Here is a 23424-nt window from a genome sequence, read left to right on the forward strand (position 1 = left end):
AATAAAGGTTCCAAAACACAATTAAAATCACCACCAACTAAAATATTATCATTAGCCTGACCCAAACATAAAAATGCATCTGAAATAAATACTTCATCATCTACATTTGGAGCATAAATATTAAGTAAAGTCCAAAATTCGCTAAAAATCTTACCATTCAATTTAAGAATACATCCTACCTTTTCCTCCATTGATGGTAATTCAAAAGATAATTTTTTATGTATCAAAATTGCTACACCTTTAGCTCTAGAATTAAATAAAGAAGAATATACATGCCCAACCCAGTCCCTTTTTAATTTCATGCTTTCCTTCACAGTTAAATGTGTTTCTTGTAAAAAGGCAATATCAATTTTCATTTTCTTAATATACGCCAAGACTCGCTTAGGTTTAATCGTACTATTTAATCCTTGAACATTAAAAGTAGCAAACTTCAACTTTGACATATCTAGTATTATTACTAAATACCAATAATCTTTCTTTGGCTTGGCTTCGCGGATGAACATTTATGGAGGGGTATGTCCACGTCTGCTGCAGGCTCGTTGGTGACTGACAAGTCTGATGCGGGACAGGCAGGCACGGTTGCAGCGGTTGCAAGGGAAAATTGGTTGGTTGGGGTTGGGTGTTGGGTTTTTCCTCCTTTGTCTTTTGTCAGTGAGGTGGGCTCTGCGGTCTTCTTCAAAGGAGGTTGCTGCCCGCCAAGCTGTGAGGCACCAAGATGCACGGTTTGAGGCGATATCAGCCCACTGGCGGTGGTCAATGTGGCAGGCACCAAGAGATTTCTTTAGGCAGTCCTTGTACCTCTTCTTTGGTGCACCTCTGTCTCGGTGGCCAATGGAGAGCTCGCCATATAACACAATCTTGGAAAGGCGAAGGTCCTCCACTCTGGAGACGTGACCTACCCAGCGCAGTTGGATCTTCAGCAGCGTGGATTCGATGCTGTCGGCCTCTGCCATCTCGAGTACTTTGATGTTGGTGATGAAGTCGGTCCAATGAATGTTGAGGATGGAGCGGAGACAACGCTGGTGGAAGCATTCTAGAAGCCGTAGGTAATGCTGGTAGAGGACCCATGATTCAGAGCCGAACAGGAGTATGGGTATGACAGTGGCTCTGTAAACGCTAATCTTTGTGAGGTTTTTCAGTTGGTTGTTTTTCCAGACTCTTTTGTGTAGTCTTCCAAAGGCGCTATTTGCCATGGCGAGTCTTTTGTCTATCTCGTTGTCGATCCTTGCATCCGATGAAATGGTGCAGCCGAGATAGGTAAACTGGTTGACCGTTTTGAGTTCTGTGTGCCCGATGGAGATGTGGGGGTGGGGCTGGTAGCCATGGTGGGGAGCTGGCTGATGGAGGACCTCAGTGTTCTTCAGGATGACTTCCAGGCGAAACATTTTGGCAAGCTCTGCTGGGACCAAGGAAAGCTGCCTCAGGACCTTTGTGATGCCATCACCATCACCTGTACAAAAACAAAGGCGAGAAATCACACTGCTCAAACTACAGGGGAATCACGTTGCTCTCCATTGCAGGCAAAATCTTCGCTAGGATTCTCCTAAATAGAATAATACCTAGTGTCGCCAAAAATGTTCTCCCAGAATCACAGTGCGGCTTTTGCGCAAACAGAGGAACTACTGACATGGTCTTTGCCCTCAGACAGCTCCAAGAAAAGTGCAGAGAACAAAACAAAGGACTCTACATCACCTTTGTTGACCTCACCAAAGCCTTCGACACCGTGAGTAGGAAAGGGCTTTGGCAAATACTAGAGCGCCTCGGATGCCCTCCAAAGTTCCTCAACATGGTTATCCAACTGCACGAAAACCAACAAGGTCAGGTCAGATACAGCAATGAGCTCTCTGAACCCTTCTCCATTGACAATGGCGTGAAGCAAGGCTGCGTTCTCGCACCAACCCTCTTTTCAATCTTCTTCAGCATGATGCTGAAACAAGCCATGAAAGACCTCAACAATGAAGATGCTGTTTACATCCGGTACCGCACGGATAGCAGTCTCTTCAATCTGAGGCGTCTGCAAGCTGACACCAAGACACAAGAGCAACTTGTCTGTGAACTACTCTTTGCAGACGATGCCGCTTTAGTTGCCCATTCAGAGCCAGCTCTTCAGCACTTGACGTCCTGTTTTGCGGATACCAATAATATCTTGATATAAAAACTCAAATCAATGTATGTAGGCCCTCCAATAAAAAAAAATCATAAATTGAAAACTAAAAAAAATTAAAAATAAAAAATAATAAAGAAAAAAAAAAGAAAATCCCCCCCCACAAAAAAACTACCAAAAGGTAGTAATCCCCTAAACAAAAATTGGCTGTGGGTCACCCACCAGTGGCTGATGACTAGTAAAGAACTTAGTGCACATCTCTCCCTCCCCAGCCCAACAGTCAATAACATCAAAATATCATAATAACAAAAGAAAAAATAGAATAAGAAAATTCTTCTTTTCATCCAGAAGATCCCAAAATCGAAGATCTCATTTCAGAAGGAGGTGGACTCTTTCAATTCCCGTTTCTCCCACTTCTACCATTTCTTCCGTTTCGAGAGCAACCAGATTTTTCTGAGAATGGGTAATTCCAGCGCCATCCTTCATGGTGGACTACGTCTTTGTCCTCTTATATCTGGCAATGAATCAGCAAAAGTTATTGCTTCACAATCAGTTTCAAAAAACCGAAATTGATAGTCTCCATAAAACACCTTCAACACTGCAGGGTAACGAAAAGTAGACTTATTACCTTTACGTCACAAAACTTTTTTAACTGGATTGAATCAACGTCGACATTGAATGATCTCTTGACTCAGATCAGGATAAAAAAAGACTACTATTCTGAATCAATAATGGGGTTTGTCGTTGTCTCGCATTTTATACTGTAAGTTGAAGTATTGCTTCTCTATCCAAATAACTAAGACATCGAATTATTACCAGTCTCGGAGGTTGACCAGCTGAGGATGTCCTTCTTAAAGCTCTATGGGCTCTTTCCAGTGCCAATCCCCCAGAGAAAAATTCTTGCCCTAATATTTGCGGAATCCAGTCTTTAAAGAAACGAAGAGTATCTTGTCCTTATATACCTTCTGGCAAACCAACAATTTTCACATTATTCCTTCTGCTTTGATTTTCCAAATAATCCATTTTTCTTTCTAGCTCCTTCTCACATTCTCTTAATTCTATGACTGATTTCTATGACAGCTTGAACAATTGCATTCAATTGCATACACCGTGATTCAGTAAAGCTCAGCTCTGCTCCCTCTGACATAGTGGCAGAACAAGGTAACTGTAGCTCCTGCTGCAACTCAACAGAAGGCATTTTAAAAGTTTTATTGCGGGTCTGGACTCCCAGCGACGGCACCACAACTTCCTCAGGGGGTTGCCGCTGGTCTCCCCCCGCATCTCGTTGTTTTTTCATCAATTCACGAAGAAAAAAGATTTCTTCAGATTGAAATGCTACCTGATGCATTTCCAACAATGGAGTCGTCTTCCTGCGTTCTCCCTCCATTGAAATCGAACGGCTTTCCAAGTCGGGGTCCACTTCTTGGGAACACGCACCTTCTTCCGGAGAACGGGTAATTCCAGCGCCATCTTTCATTTGGTGAGCAATAGATTTTTTTTCAGCCCCCACAGGTGATCTTTGGGGTTTAGACAATGAAGAGATTGAGCCTGCGGCTGTATCAAGTCATCTAGGCCCCAAATCTTCAGCACTTCGAAAATGTAACTTCTTATGAACTTGAGGTTTAATCTTTTTACCATTAGAGACCATAGTAATTCCTTAATACTTTAAACTAAAATTTAAAAAGTTTAAACTTGAAAACAAAGCGTTAAAAAACAGGAATTTAAAAGTTTGGCCAGAGAGGTCGAGATTGCACGTCTAGACTCTACGCCATCTTGCCATGCACCCCTCCTTAATCTAACAACATGACACATTTCATTTCAATTTAAAGTTCCATACAAATGTAAACACAAACATTGGCAGCACAACCTTTTTAAGTGTGCAGTTCTTTTTCTTTTAGAGATTCAGCCTTATTAACATTGGTGGATCTTTTTTTTTTAATTTTTATTTTTCACACTATAAACCATATTGATCAAGATACATACATTTTCCTTTCCAAATATATACAGTGTCATTTTCTCCCCCCCCTTCCCTCCTCCCCTCCCTCCCACCCTCACCTCCCCTCCCACTTATTTAAAGTTCAGAATATAAGATACATTAAACTCGTCAAACAATGTTGTCACTCAATAAAAATAAACAAGAAATTCCACTGAGTCAGTTCTTTTCATTATCTTCTCCTTCTGTCATTTTAGGTGGTAGATGTCCACGGTAGGTTTTCTCTATTGTGTTTCATGTATGGCTCCCATATTTGTTCAAATATTGTAATGTTATTTCTTAAATTGTATGTTATTTTTTCTAATGGAATACATTTATTCATTTCTATATACCATTGTTGTATTCTCAAATTATCTTCTAATTTCCAGGTTGACATAATACATTTTTTTGCTACAGCTAGGGCTATCATAACAAATCTTTTTTGTGCTCCATCCAAATCAAGTCCAAATTCTTTGTTTTTTATATTACTTAGGAGGAAGATCTCTGGGTTTTTTGGTATATTTCTTTTTGTGATTTTATTTAGTATCTGGTTTAGATCTTCCCAAAACTTTTTCACTTTTTCACATGTCCAGATTGCATGAACTGTTGTTCCCGTTTCCTTTTTACAGGAAAAACATCTGTCTGATACTGTTGGGTCCCATTTATTTAACTTTTGAGGTGTAATGTATAACCTGTGTATCCAGTTATATTGTATTATACGTAACCTTGTGTTTATTGTATTTCTCATGGTTCCGGAGCATAGTTTCTCCCATGTTTCATTCTTTATCTTTATGCTTAGATCTTGTTCCCATTTTTGTTTGGTTTTACCATTTGTTTTCTCATTCTCCTTTTCTTGTAGTTTAATATACATGTTTGTTATAATCACATATTCAAAATTACTTCCTTCTGGTAACCTCAGACTGTTTCCCAATTTGTCCTTCAAGTAGGATTTCAGTTGGTAGTATGCCAACCTTGTATCATCAGTTATATTATATTTATCCTTCAATTGTTCAAAGGATAATAGTTTATTTCCCGAAAAACAATTCTCTATTCTTTTGATCCCTTTTTTCTCCCATTCTCTAAAGGAAAGGTTATCTATTGTAAAAGGGATTAGCTGATTTTGCGTCAGCATTAGTTTTGCTAGTTGATAATTTGTTTTATTCCTTTCTACATTAATCTTTTTCAAAATGTTGAGAAGATGATGCAATACCGGAGAATTCCTACGTAGTACCAATTTTTCATCCCATTTATATAATATATGTTCAGGTATCTTCTCCCCTATTTTATCTAGTTCTAATCTAGTCCAATCTGGCTTTTCCCTTGTTTGATAAAAATCTGATAGGTATCTTAATTGTGCGGCCCTATAATAATTTTTAAAGTTTGGCAGTTGTAAGCCTCCTTGTTTATACCATTCTGTTAATTTATCTAGTGCTATCCTCGGTTTCCCCCCTTTCCATAAAAATTTCCTTATTGTTTTCTTTAAATCCTTGAAAAATGTCTCTGTTAATTGTATTGGTAATGTCTGAAATAAATATTGTATCCTTGGGAAAATGTTCATTTTAATACAGTTTATCCTTCCTATTAGTGTTAGTGGCAAATCTTTCCAATGCTCTAAGTCGTCTTGTAATTTTTTCATTAATGGATAATAATTGAGTTTATATAGATGGCCGAGGTTTTTATTTATTTGTATACCTAGATATCGCATTGCTTGCGTTTGCCATCTGAATGGTGATTCTTTCTCAAATTTTGAGAAATCCGCGTTATTCATTGGCATTGCTTTGCTTTTATTTGCGTTAATCTTGTACCCCGACACTTCTCCATATTCCTTCAATTTCCTATGTAATTCTTTTATTGATATTTCTGGTTCTACTAAGTATATTATAACGTCATCTGCAAGTAGACTGATTTTATATTCCTTGTCTTTTATTTTTATCCCTTTTATTTTATTTTCTGTTCTTATCAGTTCTGCCAGTGGTTCTATGGCTAATGCGAACAGTGAGGGAGATAGTGGGCATCCCTGCCTTGTTGATCTGCTTAAGTTAAATTGTTTTGATATATATCCATTTACTGCCACTTTCGCCAATGGCCCCTTATATAATGCTTTTTAATCCAATTAATATATTTCTCTAGTAAGCTGAATTTTTGTAGTACTTTGAATAAATAATTCCATTCTACTCTGTCAAAGGCCTTCTCTGCGTCTAAAGCAACCGCTACTGTTGGAGTTTTATTTCCTTCTACTGCATGAATTAAGTTAATAAATTTACAGATATTGTCTGTTGTTCGTCTGTTTTTAATAAATCCAGTTTGGTCTAGATTTACTATTTTTGTTACATAGTCGGCTAATCTGTTTGCTAATAGTTTAGCTATTATCTTGTAATCTGTGTTAAGTAAAGATATTGGTCTATATGACGCTGGTGTAAGTGGATCTTTCCCTGTCTTTGGTATTACTGTAATTATTGCTGTTTTACATGACTCTGGTAAGCTTTGTGTTTTATCAATGTGGTTGATTACTTCCAGAAGGGGAGGAATTAATAAATCTTTAAATGTTTTATAGAATTCTATTGGGAATCCATCCTCTCCTGGTGTTTTATTGATCTTGGTTTTTGTTGTGGTTGTGGTTTAGGGGCTAATGTTCTATGTGCCCTTTCTATTTCCATTTCTTCCTGTAATTCTGGTCTTCCTAGGACCCTGGGGATCCAATCTTTTATAAGTTCTCTCATATTCTTGCCTTCTTCATCTTCCTTAAGGCCCACTATTTTTATATTATTTCTTCTATTATAATTTTCCATTATATCTATCTTCTGAGCTAACAGCTCTTGTGTCTCTTTAACTTTTTTTATTAGATTCTTCTAATTTCTCTTTAAGTCCTCTACTTCCATTTCTACGGCTGTTTCTCGTTCTTCTACCTTGTCCACTCTTTTTCCTATATCTGACATGACCATCTCTAATCTATTCATTTTTTCTTCTGTACTTTTAATTCTTCTTTTTATTTCACTAAATTCTTATGATTGCCATTCTTTTACTGATTCCATATATTCTTTAAAAAAAATATATCCATTGTCTTGCCTTTCCCTTCTTCTTCCATTTCTCTGTGTTCTTCTTCTTCTTCCTCTGGGTTGGTCATCTGTTGTTTCCTTGATTTCTTTTTACTCTCTTCTTTCTTGTTATCGTTATTTTCTATGTTCTCTTCTTGTTGTTGTGTTGTAGCTGTCATTCTCAGCTGTGGAGATCGACTCCTCAGCTGGTTCCCCTCCCGTCAGTGTTTTTTTTGTCATGCGCGGTTGCGCACTTTTGCTTGGCTCTGCGAGCCATTTTTGTAGTTCCGAGCTCGGGACTTCGACTGACCTGAGGGAGCGGGCTTCTCTCTCCACAGCGGGCCTCCTCGGACAGGTAAGGCCTTCACCTTCTTCTTCCGATGTCTTCTTCTTCTCTTCTTCCCGTTGCTTTCGACTTTTCTTTCTTCGCTGCCATTTTCTTCCCACCTTTATTTTCACTTTATTTTAATTTTCGTGTTTGTGCCTTTGTGTTTTCTCTGTTTTTTTTAAACTTTTCTGGAGAGGGCTGGAGTTACCCGACGGCCACTACTCCATCACGTAACTCCCCCCCTTTTGTGGATCTTCTTAACACAGGTGCTTATGTTGACTCTGCGGGTTCACTACTGTCTAGCACTGGTGATGTTTCCTCTGTTGCTGTGCAAACCGGATCTCCTGCATTTGTCTGTTCCTGCAGTGTCTATTGTGTTTTCAGCAGGCTCTTTCAACTCCTTCTCAGTATTTGACCACCCCCTGTTCTGACAGTGTAGGATCCTGGATTTACTTCCTCCGGAACAGTGGCCTTTTTGTCTCCAAGTGTTGTAATCTCTGAGTCTCACTGTGTCATGTGGTGCCAGTAGCCCTAAGCTTCTTGCTGACTTGTCATAGTTTGCTTTCTGTCTCCATTGCAGACGCTTTTGTTTTCATTCAACATCTTTGACATCTCTGTTCTTGTTTGGGTCTGCAAAGTAGGGAAATGTTGTACGTAGTCTACATCCCATCAGAAGCTCAGTGGGTGACTTGCCATGTTCAAGTGGTGAAGCTCTGTAAATAGAGCTCGACACGGATCTGAGCCACTGTCAGGTGCTTTCTTGAGTAACAGTTTAACTGTATGAACTCCTTTCTCTGCTTTACTGTTTGACTGTGGATGCAGAGGACTTGAAGACATATGTTGAAAAATATACTCTTCTGTAGTATGGTCCATAATCACTGTAGACAATTTGAGGAATTCCATATATTTAATCACTCAAGCAGCAGACATATTAGGAAGCAGTGCAATCTCTGGATAGTTCGATAGATAGTCAATAACCACCAATTAATTATTTCCATCCATGTGGAATAGATCAGTCCCAACTTTCTGCCATGGTTCTGCTGGTACATCAGTTAGTATCATGGGGGGGGGAGTCACGTGATGGAGTAGTTGCCGGTAGGAGACTACCAGCCCTCACCAGAAAAGAAGGCAAAAAGTAAAGAAAAAGCAAAGCCACAGACACACAAACCACAACAAATAAAAAATAAAGGTGTGGAGGAAATGGCACCAAAGAAAGAAAAACCAAAAACAACGGGAAGAAAAGAAGAAGGGAAGACATCGGAAGAGAAAGGTGAAGGCCTTACCTGTACGAGGAAGCAAGGACCCACCATGGAAAGAGGTGCCCACTCCCTGAGGTTAGTGGAAACCCCGAAGGGTCACGACCCACCAAACGCAGGACTACAAGGATGGCTCACGGAGCCAAACAGAGGTGCGCAACCGCGCACGACAAAGACAACACCGACGGGAGGGGTGACCAGCTGTGGAGTGGAACTCCACAGCTTGAACAGCGGAGAAAGACCCGACAGCAGGGCTCCCAGTGGGAAGATATAGAAAATAACGGGGGGAGGGAGGAGAATGAAAAAAGGAAATCAGAGACACAGCAGATGACCAGCCCAGAGGAAGAGGAACAATATCAAGACACCATTAAAAAAAATACCCAGCAAACTGAGATAAACAGCCCAACAAGAAAGTCAGAAGAGACAGAGATACAAGGAAGAGAGGTAGAGGACACAGGTCCTGGAGTGGACACAGGGGAAGAGGAGGGAGAACATCAAGCTTTGCACAGAGAACTAGAAGATAAAGGGAATGGACTGTACATAGATAGAGAATTTTTTGAAGAATATTTGGAAGCAGTAAAAGAATGGCAGACACGAGAATTTAATGAAATAAAAAGAATAAAAGGTACAGAAAAAAAAGTGAGTAGATTAGAGATGGTAGTGACAGAAATAGGGAAAAGAGTAGACAAAGTGGAAGAACGAGAAACAGCCGTAGAAATGGAAGTGGACGACTTAAAAAGGAAATTGGAAGAATCTGATAAAAAAGTTAAAGAAACACAGGAGTTGTTAGCTCAGAAGATGGATATAATGGAAAACTATAATAGGAGAAACAATATAAAGATAGTGGGCCTTAAGGAAGATGAAGAAGGCAAAATATGAAAGAATTTATAAAAGAATGGATCCCCAGGGTCCTAGGAATGCCAGAAATACAGGAAGGAATGGAAATAGAAAGGGCACACAGAACATTAACCCCAAAACCACAGCCACAACAAAAACCAAGATTCATTCTAGTAAAATTCCTGCGATATACGACAAGAGAAAATATATTGGAGAAGTCAATGAAAAAAATGAGAGAAGACAAAAAAAACCACTGGAATACAAAGGTCAAAAAAATGTTTCTACCCAGACATAAGTTTTGCGCTCCTGAAGAAGAGGAAGGAGTTTAATGCAGCAAAATCGATCCTATGGAAGAAAGGCTATAAATTTATGTTAGGCTATCTAGCGGTGCTTAAAATAGTTATCCCAGGGCAGCAAAGCAGACTGTTCTCGGATCCGGAGAAAGCACGAGAATTTGCAGAATGCCTGCAAAACAGACAGAGAGATGAAGAGATGTAACAAGAAGAAGAATGACAACAAACTTCATATAAAGAACAAAAATAATGTATAAGAAAGAACTAAGAAGGGGAAGAAAGGGAAGAAAGGAAGCAAGGGGGGAATTAAGAGGGTGAGCTTTGTTATATGTGAAGATAAAAATCTTTTCTGGAGGGGGCTGGGTGGGAGAGAATAACAGTCACTGCGAAATCAGTTGAAGCTTGCGAGCAGGTTCACAATCAAAATGGAGAGGGGAGATGTGATTGCCCAGCAAGGGACAAGGGGCAACTCAGAGAGGGGGTGGGGACATTTGGGGTTAAGAGAATTTTAGATGTGGGAATAGTGGAAATATATTATGTTTTAGAAGTGTTGTCTTACAGTGTGTTCAAAAAAAGAAAACAGAAATGGATAAGGAGGAAAGGTGGTGATGAGAAAGCGGAAATGAGAGGTAAACAAAGTATGAAATGGCCACGTTGAACTATATGACTATAAATATTAACGGAATACATAACCAAATCAAAAGGAAGAGGCTGTTAAATTTACTGAAGAAAGAAAAATTGATATAGCATTTGTGCAGGAAACACATCTAACAGAAATGGAACACAAGGAATTAAGGAGAGACTGGGTAGGGCACGAAATGGCAGCATGATATAATTCAAAAGCCAGAGGAGTAGCTATATTAATCAATAAAAATGTACAAATCAAAATAGAGGAGGAAATAATAGATCCAGCAGGGAGGTATGTAATGATAAAGTGTCAGATATATTCAGATTTTTGGAATTCGCTCAATGTATATGCATCTAATGAAGAGGGTCAAAAATTTATGCAAAATATCTTTTTGAAGATTGCAGATACGCAGGGGAATATACTGATAGGAGGGGACTTTAACCTTAATTTGGACTCAAAGATGGATTAAACTGGAAAAAAGACTAGCAGAAAGAACAAAGTAACCAAATTTATGGTTAAATTGATGCAGGAAATGCAACTTTTGGATATATGGAGGAGACAACACCAAAGGAGAAGGAATACTCATATTATTCGGGTAGACATAAAACATACTCAAGGATAGACCTGTTCCTGTTGTCACCCCACATCCAAGGGGGAGTTAGGAAAATGGAATATAAAGCTAGATTGTTATCGGATCACTCACCCCTGTTATTAGCAATAGAGTTGGAGGACATCCCACCGAGAACGTATAGATGGAGATTAAACTCCATGCTACTTAAAAGACAGGATTTTAGAGTATTAATTGAGCGACAAATTAAAATGTACTTTGAAATAAATACGGAATCAATGGAAGATAAATTTATACTATGGGATGCAATGAAAGCGTTTATCGGAGGGCAGATAATAAGTTATGTAACTAAGATGAAGAAGGACTACAATCGGGAAATAGAACAGCTGGAAAGGGAAATAGCAAGTACAGAAAAAGAATTAGCAATAAGGGAAGATACAACAAAAAGAAGAGAACTGGCAGACAAAAAAATAAAATATGAAACACTACAAACATACAAGGTGGAGAAGAACATAATAAAGACAAAACAAAAATATTATGAACTAGGAGAAAAAACGCACAAAATACTAGCTTGGCAGCTTAAGACAGAACAAACTAAAAAAACAGAATTGGAATCAAGGAAAAAGGACAAACAAATTACATATAACCCAATGGAGATCAATGAAAACTTCAAGGAATTCTATGAGCAACTATATCTAACTAAGAATGAAGAGAAAGAAGACAAAATAGATGAGTTTCTAGCTAAAATTGAACTACCGAAATTGCAAGAAAAGGAGTAAAATAAATTAATAAAATCATTTGAAATAGAGGAAATACAGGATATATTAAAAAAACTACTGAACAATAAAATGTCGGGAGAGGATGGACTCCCAATAGAATTCTAGAAAACATTTAAAGACTTATAAATTCCTCCTCTCCTGGAAGTAATGAACCAGATTGAAGAAACACAAAACATGCCAGATTCGTGCAAAACAGCAATAATTCTTTGGCTTGGCTTCGCGGACGAAGATTTATGGAGGGGGTAAAAGTCCACGTCAGCTGCAGGCTCGTTTGTGGCTGACAAGTCCGATGCGGGACAGGCAGACACGGTTGCAGCGGCTGCAGGGGAAAATTGGTTGGTTGGGGTTGGGTGTTGGGTTTTTCCTCCTTTGCCTTTTGTCAGTGAGGTGGGCTCTGCGGTCTTCTTCAAAGGAGGTTGCTGCCCGCCAAACTGTGAGGCGCCAAGATGCACGGTTTGAGGCGTTATCAGCCCACTGGCGGTGGTCAATGTGGCAGGCACCAAGAGATTTCTTTAGGCAGTCCTTGTACCTTTTCTTTGGTGCACCTCTGTCACGGTGGCCAGTGGAGAGCTCGCCATATAACATGATCTTGGGAAGGCGATGGTCCTCCATTCTGGAGACGTGACCCATCCAGCACAGCTGGATCTTCAGCAGCGTGGACTCGATGCTGTCGACCTCTGCCATCTCGAGTACTTCGACGTTAGGGATGAAAGCGCTCCAATGGATGTTGAGGATGGAGCGGAGACAACGCTGGTGGAAGCGTTCTAGGAGCCGTAGGTGATGCCGGTAGAGGACCCATGATTCGGAGCCGAACAGGAGTGTGAGTATGACAACGGCTCTGTATACGCTTATCTTTGTGAGGTTTTTCAGTTGGTTGTTTTTCCAGACTCTTTTGTGTAGTCTTCCAAAGGCGCTATTTGTCTTGGCGAGTCTGTTGTCTATCTCATTGTCGATCCTTGCATCTGATGAAATGGTGCAGCCGAGATAGGTAAACTGGTTGACCGTTTTGAGTTTTGTGTGCCCGATGGAGATGTGGGGGGGCTGGTAGTCATGGTGGGGAGCTGGCTGATGGAGGACCTCAGTTTTCTTCAGGCTGACTTCCAGGCCAAACATTTTGGCAGTTTCTGCAAAGCAGGACGTCAAGCGCTGAAGAGCTGGCTCTGAATGGGCAAAATACCAAAGACGGGGAAAGATCCACTAACACCAACAACGTATAGACCAATATCTCTACCTAACACAGATTATAAGATAATAGCAAAACTATTAGGAAAAGATTGGCCGACTGTGTACCAAAAATAGTAAAACTAGATCAAACTGGATTTATTAAGAAAAGACGAACAACGGACAATATCTGTAAGTTCATTAACTTAATCCATGCAGTACAAGGAAACAAGACGCCAACAGTGGCGGTTGCCTTAGACGCAGAGAAAGCCTTTGACAGAGTAGAATGGAATTATTTATTCAAAGTACTACAGAGGTTCAACCTAGCAGAGAAATATATTAATTGGATTAAAGCATTATATAAGGGACCATTGGCGAAAGTGACAGTAAATGGATATATATGTCAAGCCAATTTAAATTAAGCAGATCAACTAGGTAGGGATGTCCACTATCTCCCTCACTGTTCGCGTTAGCTATAGAACAACTGGCAGAACTGATAAGAACAGAAAATAAAATAAGAGGGATAAAAATAAAAGAGAAGGAATATAAAATCAGTCTATTTGCAGATGACGTCATAGTATACTTAACAGAACAACAAATATCAATAGAAGAATTACATAAGAAATTGAAGGAATATGGAGAAGTATTGGGGTACAAGATCAACGCAAATAAAAATGAAGCAATGCCAATGAAAAATGCGGATTTCACAAAGTTTAAGAAAGAATCTCCATTTAGATGGCAAACACAAGCAATTCGATACTTAGGTATACAACTAGATAATAATCTAAGCCATCTATACAAACTAAATTATCAGCCATTAATGAAGAAGTTACAAGATGACTTAGAACATTGGAAAGACTTACCACTAACGCTGATAGGAAGGGTAAATTGCATTAAAATTAATATCTTCCCAAGGATACAATACCTATTTCAATTGTTACCAACTCACCTAACAGAGAAATTCTTCAATGAGCTCAAGAAAATAATAAGGAAATTCTTATGGAAAGGGGGGAAACTGAGGATAGCACTAGATAAATTAACAGAATGGTACAAACAAGGGGGCTTACAGCTACCAAACTTTAAGAATTATTATAGAGCAGCACAATTAAGATACTTATTAGATCTTTATCAAACAAGGGAAAAACCAGATTGGACCAGATTAGAACTAGATAAAATAGGGGAGAAGGTACCTGAACATATACTACATCAGTGGGATGAAAAGCTGGTGCAACATAGGAATTCACCAGTACTGCACCATCTGCTCAACATTTGGAAGAAGATTCAAGTAGAAAGGAATAAAACAAATTATCAACTACCAAAATTAATTTTGACGCAAAATCAACTAATCCCTTTCACACTAGATAACCTTTCCTTTAGAAAATGAGAGAGAAAAGGGATCAAAAGAATAGAAAATTGTTTTTCAGGAAATAAATTATTATCTTTTAAACAAATGAAGGACAAATATGGTATAACTCACGGTACAATGTTTGCATACCACCAACTGAAAACCTACTTGAAGGACAAATTGGGAAGCAGACTGAGGTTACCAGAAGGAAGCAATTTTGAATATCTGATTTCAGACACAATGATAATTAAAAGATTTATAACAAACATGTACATCAAACTTAAAGAGAAATTTAACGAGGAAACAAGCTGTAAACCCAAACAAAAATGGGCACCAGATCTAAACATAAAGATAAAGAATGAAACATGGGAAAAGCTATACTCCGGAACTATGAGAAATATAATAAACATGAGGTTATGCATGATACAATATAATTGGTTACACAGGCTATACACCACGCCCCAAAAGTTAAATAAATGGGACCCAACAGTATCAGACAAATGTTTTCATTGTAAGAAGGAAAGGGGAACAACAGTACATGCAATTTGGACATGTGAGAAAGTGGAAAAATCTAAACCAGGTATTAAATAAAATCACAAAAAGCAACATACAAAAAAATCCAGAGATCTTTCTTCTAAGTAATATAAGAAGTAAAGAACTTGGACTCGATTTGGATGGAGCACAAAAAAGATTTATGATGATAGCCTTAGCTATAGAAAAAAAATGTATTATGACAACCTGGAAATTAGAAGATAGCCTGAGAAATCAGCAATGGTACATTGAAATGAATAAATGTATTTCATTGGAAAAAAATAACATATAATTTAAGAAATAACATCACAGTATTCAAACAAATTTGGGAACCGTACATGGAACAAAACAGAGAAGTCCTACCGCGGACCTCCACCGACTAAAATGACATAAGGAGAAGAAGACACAAATTTCTTGTTTATTTTCATTGTGTGATGACATTGTTTAATGGGTTTACTGTATCATATAGGTTGAGTGGGTGGGGAGGGGGGTGAAGGAGGGAGGGAATGGAGGGGGAAAGGTGGAGAAAATGACACTGTATATATTCAAGAGGGAAATGTTTGTGTGTATTTTGGTTAGTATGGTTCAAGGTGCGAAAAATTTTAAAAATTTTTTTAAAAGTTAGTATCATGGGGTCCTTTGCCCACTTTGGGTGATGTTTCAAACAGGTCTCATAGCTGGAAATTATCCTGTCAACATCAGCATTTATCCTGGCCCATTAAACACTAGTTCTGGCCGCCTTCTTGCGTTTTTCCATTCCAAGATGCCCCTCATGCACCCTTTTCAGCATCTCTTGTTGCAGTGATTGAGGAATAACAATTCTGCTCCGTCTGAGTACAAGCCCAATGACAACACTTAGCTTAGCTCTGATGTTATAGTGTGGCTGACAATCACCTCTATGCCATCCTTCATTCAGATTCTTGATGACCTTCTGTAGAATGTGTCCTTTTCTGTTTCAGCTGTGATCTGCTTGGATTTCATGTCAGATATGGGAAGAGATTCAGTGATCAAATTCACTGGAGATTAACATATTTCTCAGTGGAACTCTCATTGTGTGCTTCACTCTGCATTGTTGCCCTGGATAATGCATCAGCTAACAGAGTAGGTTTTCCTGGTATGTACACCCTCTTGACTAGACTTAAGTTTTCACATGCTTCATCACTTCATGTCCATCTGGGGCTACTGTGAACCTGAGGTGGTACTCTTCATCGTTAACTTTCATCTTGAGTTTACATGTAACCTTTGCAGGGTTGATGGCGGGGGGCATTCGCGGACATTGCCCCCCCAGCAAGGTGCTCTTCCCCCCCATACATTTGCCAATGCTCACTGTCAGACCTGCCCCTGCCACTAGCGTCTAGCTTGATGCATTCTAGTGACTCTCCATGCAATAAAAATAGCATTATCGGCTGTAGGTCAGAGGGATTGATGAAGTTTACATCCGTTCAGCAGGAACCACCAGCACTACCCCCCCCAACCCCCACTGCCAAGCGAGTTTACAACTGTCCACTGTCTGTGCCCCCCACCCACCCCAGTTACCCTAATGCATCCCTCTAATACTCATTCTGGCGCTGACCCTGACCTTTCATGTTGATGCTCTGTTCATTGTAGGCTTTGAGCTGTACAGGATTTGCATCGATATATGGCTTTATCTTCATTGCTCTGATGTCACACTTACAAATCAAATTGATCTTTGCCCTTGTTTCCAGTTTGAAAGAAATATTTGTTACATTTGTATGCAATGACACAGTGCATTTATCCTGCTCCATACTGGTGCATGTTGAGTACCACATCATTTACAAATGGATGTCTCTCCTTCTTTTTGTTGTTTCCTATGTCTTGGATTTTTTTATGTGTGTGGACACATACCATGGCTATGGCTATGCCTTAGTTTTCACTGGGTTTTGCTCTCTCACCAAACTTTTTTGTGTCTTTTTTTTTTCTTTTTTCTTTGGCTTGGCTTCGCGGACGAAGATTTATGGAGGGGGTAAAAGTCCACGTCAGCTGCAGGCTCGTTTGTGGCTGACAAGTCCGATGCGGGACAGGCAGACACAGTTGCAGCGGCTGCAGGGGAAAAATGGTTGGTTGGGGTTGGGTGTTGGGTTTTTCCTCCTTTGCCTTTTGTCAGTGAGGTGGGCTCTGCGGTCTTCTTCAAAGGAGGTTGCTGCCCGCCAAACTGTGAGGCGCCAAGATGCACGGTTTGAGGCGATATCAGCCCACTGGCGGTGGTCAATGTGGCAGGCACCAAGAGATTTCTTTAGGCAGTCCTTGTACCTTTTCTTTGGTGCACCTCTGTCACGGTGGCCAGTGGAGAGCTCGCCATATAACACGATCTTGGGAAGGCGATGGTCCTCCATTCTGGAGACGTGACCCACCCAGCGCAGCTGGATCTTCAGCAGCGTGGACTCGATGCTGTCGACCTCTGCCATCTCGAGTACTTCGACGTTAGGGATGAAAGCGCTCCAATGGATGTTGAGGATGGAGCGGAGACAACGCTGGTGGAAGCGTTCTAGGAGCCGTAGGTGATGCCGGTAGAGGACCCATGATTCGGAGCCAAACAGGAGTGTGGGTATGACAACGGCTCTGTATACGCTTATCTTTGTGAGGTTTTTCAGTTGGTTGTTTTTCCAGACTCTTTTGTGTAGTCTTCCAAAGGCGCTATTTGCCTTGGCGAATCTGTTGTCTATCTCATTGTCGATCCTTGCATCTGATGAAATGGTGCAGCCGAGATAGGTAAACTGGTTGACCGTTTTGAGTTTTGTGTGCCCGATGGAGATGTGGGGGGGCTGGTAGTCATGGTGGGGAGCTGGCTGATGGAGGACCTCAGTTTTCTTCAGTCTGACTTCCAGGCCAAACATTTTGGCAGTTTCCGCAAAGCAGGATGTCAAGCGCTGAAGAGCTGGCTCTGAATGGGCAACTAAAGCGGCATCGTCTGCAAAGAGTAGTTCACGGACAAGTTTCTCTTGTGTCTTGATGTGAGCTTGCAGGCGCCTCAGATTGAAGAGACTGCCATCCGTGCGGTACCGGATGTAAACAGCGTCTTCATTGTTGGGGTCTTTCATGGCTTGGTTCAGCATCATGCTGAAGAAGATTGAAAAGAGGGTTGGTGCGAGAACACAGCCTTGTTTCACGCCATTGTTAATGGCGTGTGCTGTAGAACTAATTCACTGGTGTAGCATATCTTCACAAACTCCTGCTAAGGTTAGCACTGTCTCTCACAGCAACCTCTCTCTCACTTTCTTATCAATAATCCTGAACAAAATTTGATCACGAATCATTGAATCTTGTGTTAATCCAAAATTGCACGTTCTTGCTTTTAATTTCAAGTTTGCTTAAAAAAAATCAAAGCTCTCTCACTAGCATCTCTCAAACGTTTCATTTTTATTTGGTGAACTGTGTCAATCAAACATCTCGATAACCTATTGTTTTTGCTGCCTCAGCAAAAACAAATATATTGAAAACCTCTAGTGCTTGAGGTCCCACCAGGGTAAGTAGCAGTGCAATCTCCATGCACCAGCTTTTGTATTGACTCCAATGGCTTGCAGGTACAGCATGAATCTTTGAACAACCTCCACTCATGGTTGACATTTTCAGTCCAATTTACAGCATCAGAAGTCTTCACACTTTCCATTCTGCTGCTATATCAACTGATTACTAACTCCTGGTACCATGTGGTGTTTCTTTTATTGTAATAAAGAAACTTGGGTTCTTTTAAAACAACAATACTTTATTAGCTAAAGAACCCACTCAGGACCATGTCGAGGCATGGAATCCAATTGAAGATGCAACAAACTAGTCTCCAACTCCCTCTAGTGGTCAGGAGGATCACTAGCATGCTATCATTACAAACATGGACGCCCATCTTTGCCCAAGGGCAAAGATCAATTTGATCTGTGAGCGTGACATCAGAGCAATGAAGATAAAGCCATATATCCATGCAAATCCTGTACAGCTCAAAGCCTACAATGAACAGAGCATCAACATGAAAGGTCAGGGTCAGCGCCAGAATGAGTATTAGAGGGATGCATTAGGGTAACTGGGGTGGGTGGGGGGCACAGACAGTGGACAGTGAAAACCAGTGAGGTTTTTCTTCTCTGGTTAAAGGGAAAAAAGCAAGTTGCTTTTTGAAGCAACATGAAGAATGATCACTTAGATGAAGTTTCAAAAAAGGGACATGATATCATAATACTTTATTCCAACAAAAAACAGAGGAACAAAGGAACTCAAGTTAGTGTTTTATGTTCACAGAGTAATAGGCAAAGCTTAGTTATTAGAATAGAACAAGTTTCTTTCAGGTGTCAGGATCTATGCTATTCAAACACAGCAAGCAATGAGAGCAGAAAACTCAAGTCTACATTGCCCTCTGGTGTAATCATTAGGAAAAAGCCTTTCTACATCTTTGAAGATGTTAAAATTGAGTAATTAACCTGGAAAGTCAGCCACACTACACTGGCTTACAGAGATCCTGAACTGCCAGTCAGGAAAGATGACCACAAAATATTTGACAAAAATATACCAGCCATCATTTTAAGTAAAATTATTTACTTATTGGTTACCAGAATATCATATCTTCTTAAGTATAGTTCAATAAGTAGAAATACTGTCTGGCACACAGGTAAAAGAATTTCAAAGTTGTATGTGATGTCATGTATGTACTTTGACAATAAATTTGATATTTAAATATCACAAAAATAGGTGGTGTGACCTCATTACCATAACAATTTTAAATCAATTTTAAAAAGTTGCTGGTATATCATTGCAGGTTAGTGATTGATATTCGACCGAGGTCGAGTGAGGCAGGCGGAGGCCCCGATCCGGTCAGAGAGTGGAAGGCGGCGGCCCCAGTCCGGGCACAGGGAGAGCTGCGGTGGCCTCGGCCCCGGTCCGGGCAGTATGGACCGACCTAAGAGGGGAGGCAGACCCCTCCAGCCCAGGTAAGAAACCTGCATAGGAGAAGGCCACTCTGATATAAAACCTACGACCCAAGGACCTCGCTGCCACGTCCCAGCTTGCTTGGCCACGGCACACGAACCATGGGTGTAAAGGGTGGGGCCAGTACTGCGCACACTGCACTCCACCTAAAAGCTCCTCTGTGCAGGCCCGAGGACAAGTCCACGTCCTCCCCCTCCACGTCCTCCCCCTCCACGTCCTCCCCCTCAAAAGATGCTCACAAACTCAAGCTAGCATGCTGGAACATCAGAACCATGCTAGACAAGGCTGACAGCCACCGACCTGAACGTCGGTCTGCCCTCATTGCACATGAACTCCTCAGACTTGACATCGACATAGCCGCTCTCAGTGAAGTCCGCCTGGCAGATGTAGGCAGCCTCCAAGAACGCGGCGCGTGCTACACACTCTACTGGTCTGGCAAGCCTTCGGATGAACGACGCCTATCTGGTGTAGGCTTCATGGTCAAGAACTTCATTGCCTCCAAACTCGAAAACCTTTCGAAAGGCCACTCGGACCGAATCATGTCCATGCGACTCCCCCTTCAAAACAAGCATTGCATCACCCTCATCAGTGTCTATGCTCCAACCCTCCAGGCGGAAACCAGCAGAAAAGGACAAGTTCTACACTGACCTGCGCAACCTCATCCAACGCACCCCTACAGCCGACAAGGTTGTCATCCTTGGCGACTTCAACGCTCGCGTCAGCAAAGACTCAGAAACCTGGCCAGGAATCCTGGGCAAGCATGGCGTCGGCAAGTGCAACGACAATGGGCGCCTCCTGTTGGAGCTCTGCGCAGAACAGCGGCTTGTCATTACAAACACCCTTTTTCAGCAGAGGGACAGCCTTAAGACTACCTGGATGCATCCCCGATCCAAACACTGGCACCTCCTGGACTACATCCTGGTGCGAGAAAGTGACAAACGAGATGTGCTCCACACCAGGGTCATGCCCAGCGCGGAATGCCACACTGACCACCGGCTGGTTCGCAGCAAGCTCAACCTTCACTTCAAGCCAAAGCCCAGGAACAGTAAAGCCCCCAGAAAGAGGTTCAATGTTGGAAACCTGCAGTCAGACGAAGCGAGAGAAAACTTCCAGGCAAACCTCAAAGCAAAGCTTGACAATGCAATCCGCCTCACGAACCTGTCCCCTGAAACCCTCTGGGATCAGTTGAAGACTACCATACTGCAATCCACTGAAGAGGTACTGGACTTCTCCTCCAGGAAAAACAAGGACTGGTTCGACGAAAACAGCCAGGAAATCCAGGAGCTGCTGGCAAAGAAGCGAGCTGCCCACCAGGCTCACCTTACAAAGCCATCCTGTCCAGAGAAGAAACAAGCCTTCCTTCGCGCATGCAACCATCTTCAGCGCAAACTCCGGGAGATCCAAAATGAGTGGTGGACTAGCCTCGCCAAGCGAACCCAGCTCAGCGCGGACATTGGCGACTTCAGGGGTTTCTACGAGGCTCTAAAGGCTGTGTACGGCCCCTCACCCCAAGTCCAAAGCCCGCTGCGCAGCTCAGACGGCAAAGTCCTCCTCAGCGACAAGATCTCCATCCTCAACCGATGGTCAGAACACTTCCAATCTCTTTTCAGTGCCAACCGCTCAGTCCAAGATTCCGCCCTGCTCCAGCTCCCTCAACAGCCCCTAAGGCTCGAGCTGGATGAGGTCCTCACCCAGGATGAGACATATAAGGCAATCGAACAACTGAAAAGTGGCAAAGCAGCAGGTATGGATGGAATCCCCCCCAGAGGTCTGGAAGGCTGGCGACAAAACTCTGCATGTCAAACTGCATGAGTTTTTCAAGCTTTGTTGGGACCAAGGAAAACTGCCTCAGGACCTTCGTGATGCCACCATCATCACCCTGTACAAAAACAAAGGCGAGAAATCAGACTGCTCAAACTACAGGGGAATCACGCTGCTCTCCATTGCAGGCAAAATCTTCGCTAGGATTCTCCTAAATAGAATAATACCTAGTGTCGCCGAGAATATTCTCCCAGAATCACAGTGCCGCTTTCGCGCAAACAGAGGAACTACTGACATGGTCTTTGCCCTCAGACAGCTCCAAGAAAAGTGCAGAGAACAAAACAAAGGACTCTACATCACCTTTGTTGACCTCACCAAAGCCTTCGACACCGTGAGCAGGAAAGGGCTTTGGCAAATACTAGAGCGCATCGGATGCCCCCCAAAGTTCCTCAACATGATTATCCAACTGCACGAAAACCAACAAGGTCGGGTCAGATACAGCAATGAGCTCTCTGAACCCTTCTCCATTAACAATGGCGTGAAGCAAGGCTGTGTTCTCGCACCAACCCTCTTTTCAATCTTCTTCAGCATGATGCTGAACCAAGCCATGAAAGACCTCAACAATGAAGACGCTGTTTACATCCGGTACCGCACGGATGGCAGTCTCTTCAATCTGAGGCGCCTGCAAGCTCACACCAAGACACAAGAGAAACTTGTCCGTGAACTACTCTTTGCAGACGATGCCGCTTTAGTTGCCCATTCAGAGCCAGCCCTTCAGCGCTTGACGTCCTGCTTTGCGGAAACTGCCAAATTGTTTGGCCTGGAAGTCAGCCTGAAGAAAACTGAGGTCCTCCATCAGCCAGCTCCCCACCATGCATACCAGCCCCCCCACATCTCCATCGGGCACACAAAACTCAAAACGGTCAACCAGTTTACCTATCTCGGCTGCACCATTTCATCAGATGCAAGGATCGACAACGAGATAGACAACAGACTCGCTAAGGCAAATAGCGCCTTTGGAAGACTACACAAAAGAGTCTAGAAAAACAACCAACTGAAAAACCTCACAATGATAAGCGTATACAGAGCCGTGGTCATACCCACACTCCTGTTTGGCTCCGAATCATGGGTCCTCTACCGGCATCACCTACGGCTCCTAGAACGCTTCCACCAGCGTTGTCTCCGCTCCATCCTCAACATTCATTGGAGCGCTTTCATCCCTAACGTCGAAGTACTCGAGATGGCAGAGGTCGACAGCATCGAGTCCACGCTGCTGAAGATCCAGCTGAGCTGGGTGGGTCACGTCTCCAGAATAGAGGACCATCGCCTTCCCAAGATCGTGTTATATGGCGAGCTCTCCACTGGCCACCGTGACAGAGGTGCACCAAAGAAAAGGTACAAGGACTGCCTAAAGAAATCTCTTGGTGCCTGCCACATTGACCACCGCCAGTGGGCTGATATCGCCTCAAACCGTGCATCTTGGCGCCTCACAGTTTGGCGGGCAGCAACCTCCTTTGAAGAAGACCGCAGAGCCCACCTCACTGACAAAAGGCAAAGGAGGAAAAACCCAACACCCAACCCCAACCCACCAATTTTCCCTTGCAACTCCTCTGTTTAAACCCATTTCTACCTTTCTGATTTAACCCCTCAGTTTAAAACTCTGTTTCTACCTCTCTGTTTCAACTCCTGTTTCAAACCCTCTTTTCAAGCCCTTCAAGTCAACACTCTATTTCTATCCCTCTGTTTCTACCTTTCTGTTCCTGCTGCTCAGTTGCAACCCCTCCACTTCAACCCCCCTATTTCAATCCCTCTTTTTTAACTGCTCTGTTTCAATCCCTCTTTTTCAATTGCCCTGTTTCAATCATTCTGATTCACCCCCTAGGATTCTAGTCCTCTT

General features: G+C 41.9%; 1 long non-coding RNA gene across 1 annotated transcript in view; it reads left to right on the top strand.

The window, feature by feature from the left end:
* Positions 1–19721, top strand: part of LOC138761135 (uncharacterized) — a 189370-nt gene extending 169649 nt beyond the window's left edge. The window contains exon 3 of the long non-coding RNA XR_011356134.1: positions 19597–19721. This is a non-coding gene — a long non-coding RNA (uncharacterized lncRNA). The remainder of the gene's footprint in view (positions 1–19596) is intronic.
* The last annotated feature ends 3703 nt before the right edge of the window (positions 19722–23424 follow it).

This window comes from Narcine bancroftii, chromosome 4 (genome assembly GCF_036971445.1).
Source record: "Narcine bancroftii isolate sNarBan1 chromosome 4, sNarBan1.hap1, whole genome shotgun sequence".
Taxonomy (NCBI): domain Eukaryota; kingdom Metazoa; phylum Chordata; class Chondrichthyes; order Torpediniformes; family Narcinidae; genus Narcine; species Narcine bancroftii.